Here is an 8,546-nt window from a genome sequence, read left to right as displayed (position 1 = left end):
TACCTTTAAATACAATTTGTCAAACAAATTGTAAATATTTTTATTTCTTCATAAAATTTATAAAGTTTTCGTAAGAAAATCAAAACAAAATAGTAATAAGATATATCAAAATTTTACTATTGGAAAACAATGCAAAACTCACAAGCAAGCAAAAGTTTTACTTTGTATATTCAGCTATTGACCAAAAAACTGAAAATCAAACTTCTAAAGCAATATAGAACTAGCAAGCCGAATCCGAATAGAAAACCCTAATCGCAATTGCACACGGGTGGAGGTACACTACCAAAAGATCCAGTATTTGTAGTTGTTATACTGTTCGTAACAACTGGTCTTTTACAAAAAGTGGGTTTTGTTACGCTTTTTGTTGGAACAAATTTTTTTGTATTGGTCAACCTTTTTTTTATTTGTTTCGACAAACACTACCAAAAAAACTGTTTTCTATTACGGCCGGAAAATCGTAACAAAAAGCCATATTTCGTGCAATTTGCGTATTTGCTACGCCTTTGTTACGACTTTTTTCCGTAATGTGTACTCGCGTAACGAATGTTTTTTGCCACGCCACTTTTCGTAACTATTACGATCGGTCAACGCTCCCTGAAGTATGGTATTTGTTACGATGTTTGTTACGAATTTTCTCTCGTAACGAAAGGTAGATCCTTCCGCGCGTGTGGCAGGACTTTTAGTTACGGTATTTGTTACGGAAGTTCCTCGCGTTACAAGTGTTTTCCATTGACCGGTTGTCAGAACTTGGTTTTTGTTACGACTATTTGTAACGGCATTGAACGCCGTAAAAAAAATATTACCTACTTATAGTCACGAAACCGTCTGTAACAACAAATATCCAAAGACCACTTTTTGTAACGATTTTCTGGCCTTTTGTTACGGAAAAATAGCGTATTGTGAAAAACAGGGGGTACGCTGCAATTGAAATTGTTCGTAACAAATGGACCTGCTGTGATGCGTATGATACGAAAATAAATTACGAATACAAAGATTGCTATAAACATCATCATCATTACGCCCCGCGCAAACATTAATTCATATTAAAATCTGAATTCCATACCTACCAACAAAGTAAAGCAACCCATAGAACAAGCCTACTAGTATCTACACATCAACAACCTGTTCCGCAAAACGTGCTTAACAGTTCAAACACAAGTAAACAACGCAATAAGCAAATACGGTTATCCATCAATCCCATTAGGCACATTTTTCACCATACGAATTCAAACCACAAAGGTCTACGCATCAATTCCAGACATAGTTCAACAAAAACTCAACACAATCCATCCAAAGACAGGTTCGACATTCAATCCATATGACAAACGGGGCAATTAACATGGGTGTATCGGTACCAACATTTCAAGCCCGGCGCATGAGCTGCAATTGCCAACACAGAGATTACTTTAAGTCATACTTCTTATAAATTTCGGAAGGCAATAGAAGAAAGGTATTAAAGTAGATCCTTACGTCCTTGTAGTTCCACTCAATAGGATCTTCACCAACGACATCGCGAAGGGTAGTCGCCCCAGCAATGGTCGGCAAAATAAGGGGTGTGTCCGGGACTGAGGCGGATGTCACGAAGACCTTGACCAGGAAAAGTGTGTCACCTACAGCATCCACAAGTGCAATTTTTGAGTATATTGAGCCATAGATATCAACAGACGTTCAAAATGTATGTATAACATGCCATAACACAGACATTAGAAGTGTAAAGCTTTGCAACTAGAACAATACGAGTATGTATATTCAGACATGTCGTACAATACATGGTATTATATCCATGAATTAGGTACCAAAGCACATTATGTATCCATGAATTACCAGTCTAGGCCCTCAAAGAGGCCATCTCCCTTTATGGCGGAAGTTTTGAAGATAGACCATTACCGATTCTTAATTTTGTGAAACTCTAAGGCCTCAGTTATCGAAGCATCATCCATTGCTCCAGGAAGATCCTGTAAGTCAGATAATGTTAAGCCATAAGAGAGTACACTTATCTAACTTGTGAGTGGATTAACAAGCAACTTCAACCGACACACAGAGTTAACAAGTATGCAAATGCATCAAGAAATTTATGCTTATCGTATGTAAATTAAGTGCAATGTTAATGTTTATATATATATATATATAGCAGAAAGAATGGTATAAAATTCCACCTGCTTGTTAGCAAACAAGAGGACAACGGCGCCTTTTAGCTCTTCCTCCTGGCAAGGGACCAATGTAATTCCATATAAGAAAGAGGAAAGTACAGTCAATCATTAACAAAGATCATCAACAGTTTAAACAAACAGTTTAACTGACGTAGGGAAAATTAAAACAACTAGAAACAAGAACAATTTTTCATTTCTATTTAAGTTGAAAACAAACTGCCAAGGCCTAAAATATTAAAAACCAAAGCTAAAGGTAAACAAACTGTTAAGTACTGGTTCAAGTTCCAGGGCCACCTAGGTAGGAACTTACTGTAAGAACACTCAAAGAACTTCAAAGGATTATGTGCAGCAAAATTATGCAAACGGTGGCCATTCAATATTTTACAAAAACTACTAAAGTGTTTATTAAAAAAACATCACTCTAATTCTATTATGTTCTTGAAATTTAAAGCTTCACAATTAATGAGAACATTGTTAACCTTTGACAACTAAAAGTACCATAATCGGGACAGTATACCTGTTGAAGCCAAGCACAAGCAAGTTGTTTACCATGAATATGTGATGGTGACATATGAAATAAAAAATATTTTCATTACATTCTTAAGATCTGTCCAGTAACATAGAGTTTAGCTTATTTGATCTTCCATTAACCTTGGTGTAAAACGGAACAAGAACATCCCCTTTGAAATATATAGGTGATGAACTTTCTTCTGATAGTACATAAATGGAAATATCACCTCCAATATTGCATGGAATTCTTCCTTGGCAACCACTAGTCTATCAGTATGACTTGAATCACTAACATATATTATCGCTTGAGTATTGGGAAAATAGGACCTTCAGTATGGCCTAAGCAACAAAGCAAAACATCTTAGCATCGATTCAAGGGATTAGGAAGAAATAAAAAGGAAAAGATACCGGAAAATAAGAATATCATTTAGTATATGTGTATCATGTGGTTGGTTCAAAGATGAGTAAGGTCTATTGTAAGATGCACTCACTCACCACAAGTCATGTTTTATATAGAAATAAGGATTCTCGCTATAGCATCATCTAGTAATAAAAATATGTAGCACTTTGGCTATCAACAAAAAAATGTACCAGCAATCTATCCAGATTTGAAGGATTTGACAAAGTGTTGTCTTAATTCAAAATTTTGACTTATCCACTTATGTATATATATAAACACATTCGAGATAAACAATCATTGAAATTCAATAGTTAACCAAAGCTCCTAGTGAACAACAACCAATGTGACTGCAATAATATAGCAAAAAAAAAAAAAAAACTACTGCTAGACATTTTTACCACTTCCATTGAAAAATTAAAGTGAACTTGATGTTGTCAAGCACCACATAAAGTATTAAAAAATATACAAAAGAAAAAAGTTAAAATTTTTCTAAAAAAATAATAACAATAAAAGCAATTCCTACCTGAAAACATAATATTATTTTGACAATTTCACCTGGGTAAACTATTTATCCATGGCAGTAATTAACTAAATCTATCAATTCTTAGATACAGAATAAAAAATAAAATATTCTATTGAAAAGTAAAAAAGTATGAAAAAAAATCATTAGAGAGAGATTTTAACATGGATTTAGAACGAAGAAATGTCATTACTGCACAAATCCAATAGGCAATATTAGACAGGGTACAGACACATGTCAGTATTGTGTGATTGAAAAGAGAACCATTAAATTGGACAAATTAACTAAATAGACGATAGAAATAAAAATCACAAGTAATTACTTGGAACTTTTTTGAGTAATTAGTTACCTGATACTGGTCTGCCCACCTACCACAACAAGGAAAACCACCAATGTTACGAATAAAAAACTTCAAAATGACTTCTTAGAAATGGTTGGAAGAGAAACTACTAAGTAATCACAAAACCACTTAGCATAAATGAAATTGTGATAACAAAGAGCATTCCCATGGTTATTTTCTTGAATGTTATTTTATGACTTCCACAGGTTAAAGTTATAACTGTGTTTTGTAGTTGCATTAAGCTTAATGGCCTAGATGCCTAATTATACTCTAGAATCACGACCCACCCTCATAAGCAAATCGTATGTCTATAAAGTAAATCATAACTTATAAAATCCTTCGGCTCCTTGATGGAAAGAATGAAAAAGAAAAAATAAGGAAGCAAGTTTAAAACATTTACATTCCAATCATTTAGCTCATGAGACACGCCGAAACTGCAAGTATAACAAAACAATATTCCTCCCTCATTGGTGAAGTGATTATATATATTTAAAAAAAAAATATCTTAGGCTAACTAGAAGGATAATGTTGACTTGTAGTCTACATTCTCTAAGATAAACCTACAATTATCTTTTATAATGTATGGCAGCATTTGAAACCATAGCCAGTGGCAACATTTAATAGCTGATAGTTGTTACAAATTCATTCCACTGTGTATTAATGTGAATAGTTCATCCATGGACATCATTTGTTTTCATGCTCTGGAGCTCTAATGAGAGTGAAAACCTAAAGCCAAGAAGTCCTCAACTTCTTCTTTTCATAATTTCAACATAAATCACCAAGGGCGACACATGACACAGTCAATAACAACCAAACTCAGAAATTAAAAATTAAAATGATGAACCCCATATGAAAATAAACAAATTCACGAGTCCAAGTCAAACAGCAAGGATCCTGAAAGCCAAAAAACTTTGAAAACAATCCCAATTCTATTAAGGATGATAAACTCACCTAAATCCCAAACTTGGAACTTTATGTTGTTATATTGCACTGTTTCCACATTGAACCCAATAGCTGTAAAATGAAAAAGACATCTACTCATTAATCAAGTAAAGCAAAGTTTCCCTAATCATATTTTCAGACTACACATTTCGCATATCACCATTTGTCATATTAAATTCTGCCTATGAAATAGATGCAGCAAATTAATGAACTCAAGAAAGCAACCAAAACAAGCTCAAGAGAAGAGAATAACATAAAACAATTAGAAACAACGCAAAAAATCCAAAAATTAGCGCGTTAAATGTCAGTCAACCCACGTTCATAGAATAACAGTATCGAATTGCTTAAAGTGAGGATAACAAGGTAAGTACTTGGAATAGTAGACATTACTTCGCCCATCTGAAGTCGATCTGCAAAAACCAATAGCTATAGAGAATTAATTAAAAGTCATCACCACGGCAAGTAGGCAACCACAACAACATGAATCGTATGAAGCGAAAAATGAGGCATACAAAGAATGGTGGTCTTTCCGGCATTGTCGAGGCCCAACACAAGAATCCGACCTTCCTTGTTCCCGAAGAGTGAAGAAAACAGCCTCGTGAAAACAATTCCCATCTCACCCTCAATCAATTTGAGAGTGAATACGATGAATTGAATCTAACTATGTTATAATATATAAAATAAACAAATAAAGGATCTGATCTGATCCAGGCAAAGTATCAGCACCTCTTACCCTCCCTGCACAAATTTGAAATAAAAGACGATGACTCACTGTAACTGGAACAATGAGTATAATTGTAATGCAAAAATGAAGCTGATTGGCATTGTGACGAAATACCTGTAGATGACAGTGAGCCAGGCTGGGTGCATCTCAGCTGTCAGCCCCGCGGCTGTGCGCGTTGTTATCTTTCCCAGTCATGATACAATATACTCTCATTATAAATAATTTTATACTCCAGCCATGTATTATTTTATCATTTTTATACTCTCATCACCCATCTTAAACAACAAGACAGAAACACAAACACCTCAACCCATACTGATCCTAGGGTAGAGTCGAACAGGTGCAGATTGAGATTCTTCCCTTTCAAACCAGCAGACCAAAAACCAAAATTCCAGAACCAAAATAATCATGTGATAAAATTACAACATTAATAAATCAAACTTCACAGGGCACTTAAACAATCTGCCTACTAGTTCTCTAACACAAGAATACGTTATCCTACCAACTAATCAAGTTCTGTTTATCACACACAAGCCATACAATTCCCAATACCACATGAGAAAGAAGAAGAATATTACGACGCCCTATATCGATTTCTCCTTACAGAGGACGCGACGAAGATCCGTGGATCGATCCTCATACTACTCGAGATAACTTAAAAACATTACCTGGACGCCGTGCCGATTAACCTCCTCGATCCCACCTTCGTCCAGTGCTGATTGAGAAATCGCGTCGAAGAATGAGATGTGCCCTAACTTTCTGAAATTTGCTAAGTGTGAAATCTATTCAGCACCGAGGAGGGGAATAAGAAAGCCTGCGCGTGTGGGTATGAAATCGTTCTTAGTTTTCCAAAATCGCTATAGCGTTTCTACCTTTTTTTAAATCCAAAATATATTTTAACTTTAAAAAATAAAAGTAAACACCATTTCTTACGAAGCACAATCGTAACTAATGTTATTTTGAACAAAGTCTACCAACTCCGTTTTTGTTACGGATTATTTTGCGTAATTAAAGAACCTGAAACGTTGACCAAGAAAATATATATTTGGTCACGGAAATTGTCGTAACAAAAACCATTATTTGTTACGATGTTATTGTAACGAACTGTCGAGCCGTGGTGAAAGATCATTTTTTTGGTAGTGAAATTATCCGCAACAACTATAAATGTGACAAGATATGGTTTTATATACATTTATTACATATGCAAAACGGTAACAAAAAGTCAATATTATAATTATAAATAAAAATTAAAATAAATATATATTAAATAAGTTTAAAAATATATATATTAAAAATAATAAAATTTTAAAAGAGTGGCTCAACACTTTAACAAAATTCCCAGCGACTCCCTATACTCACAGCTAAGCTCGTCGACGTTATACTCCGCCCTCTGCTCTACCGTCGCTGGTCAAAGCTTGTGCTTCTCCTAGTTATTGGTGGTGTGAGTCTTCCTGCCCACGATGTTATTCTCACGATATCCAAGGGTAATTAAAAACCTAGGAGTTTTATTGTATAACTATGAAAATTGATTTTTAGGTTTTTAGTGTTCTTAGTTGTTGGATGATCTTCGTGTAGAAATTAAAGGGTAAATTGTGAGTTTGTATTCCTAATTTTCTTAGGTAAATAAGGTGCATAGGTTTGTACCAATAGATTTTCTCAAATTGAGTGTCTCATGATTGAATAATACTTATTTCGTCTATATTCATCTGTAGAATTACGTTATTGAACAACGAGGTGGTATACTTATAACTGTTCGAAAATCAAATATTAGGTAATATACGTGACTGGGTTTTTTGAATCGTTGTTCTTGTAATATTTTATCATTTTTGATTTCATAAATAACATGGGTAAAGTGTTTTTTTCAATGTTTTGATAGTTTTTAAAGTGTATAAAGTAATAGAAAAATCTTAACCCTTTGTTGATCATTCCATTAAGAGGGGCTATTTTATCATTACTAATAATGTATAAGATATTATTATATGTTAATTTAAATAAATGATTAAAAATACATTGATAAATATGTATATGAAATAAAAACCATGAATCGTACTATGTTTGAAAAATAGTTTTTGGAAACACGGTATATATCTCAATATTTTAGATTACCTTTTTTATTAAATTTTTTTTATTCCATATGTTCCTTTAAAATTAATTAATTTTTTCATATATATTAATATATTTTTTTATTACACTATTTATTAAATATTTGAATATTTTCTTCTAATAACATATGAATGCACTTTTATAAAAATTTGTAAATTTTTTAAAATATAGATAGAAAAAAGTATTAATATTATTAATTTATATATATATATTTTATCACATAAATTTTTATTAAAAATAAATATATTTATTTAAAATTATAAGTTTAACAAAAATAAATATTAATTAAAAAGTATTATAATAAAAATACATATGCTAATAATTTTTATTTTTTCGTTTATACTATATTTAATGAAAAAATATATTTTTCAATAAATTACATTACTTTTTTACAAAATATTAAAAAAATAATAAAAACAAATATTGTAAAAAAGCCTACCCACCGAAAGCTTAACTAAATATTTTTAGAAAATATAAAATATCCTTAGTTGAAATTTTACATATAAACAACTAATACAAAACTGCTATTTTACCAAATACTTTAGCAAAAACAGCTAATATATTCAGCTAAACAAGCTAATTGAATCAGCTAACTGTAGACACTAAAAATATATGTCTAAAATCAATTAAATATCATGTATTTTGGAAAAAAATAAAATTCCAATAAAATAAATATATGGTATTTAATTATGCACATATGTTAATTTTTGTACAATAAATGTCAACCATTAATGCAAAATCTGCTTAAAATGGAGCATATCGTACAAATAATACGTGCATAAATAGAGCCATAATAAATTTGGCAGCAAAATAAATTAATCTTGTCAATAAAGGAAGTATATAAATTAATATCTTCC

General features: G+C 32.2%; 1 pseudogene; it reads right to left on the bottom strand.

Annotated features, from left to right (window-relative positions):
• Window positions 1-1,476: 1,476 nt before the first annotated feature.
• LOC127259763 (ADP-ribosylation factor 1-like) lies at window positions 1,477-5,477 on the bottom strand (annotated as a pseudogene).
• Between the last annotated feature and the right edge of the window lie 3,069 nt (window positions 5,478-8,546).

The sequence above is a fragment of the Andrographis paniculata genome, unplaced genomic scaffold (assembly GCF_009805555.1).
Source record: "Andrographis paniculata isolate CXL003 unplaced genomic scaffold, ASM980555v1 Contig60END, whole genome shotgun sequence".
Taxonomy (NCBI): Eukaryota; Viridiplantae; Streptophyta; class Magnoliopsida; order Lamiales; family Acanthaceae; genus Andrographis; species Andrographis paniculata.
This window is presented reverse-complemented; position numbering and strand designations above follow the sequence as displayed.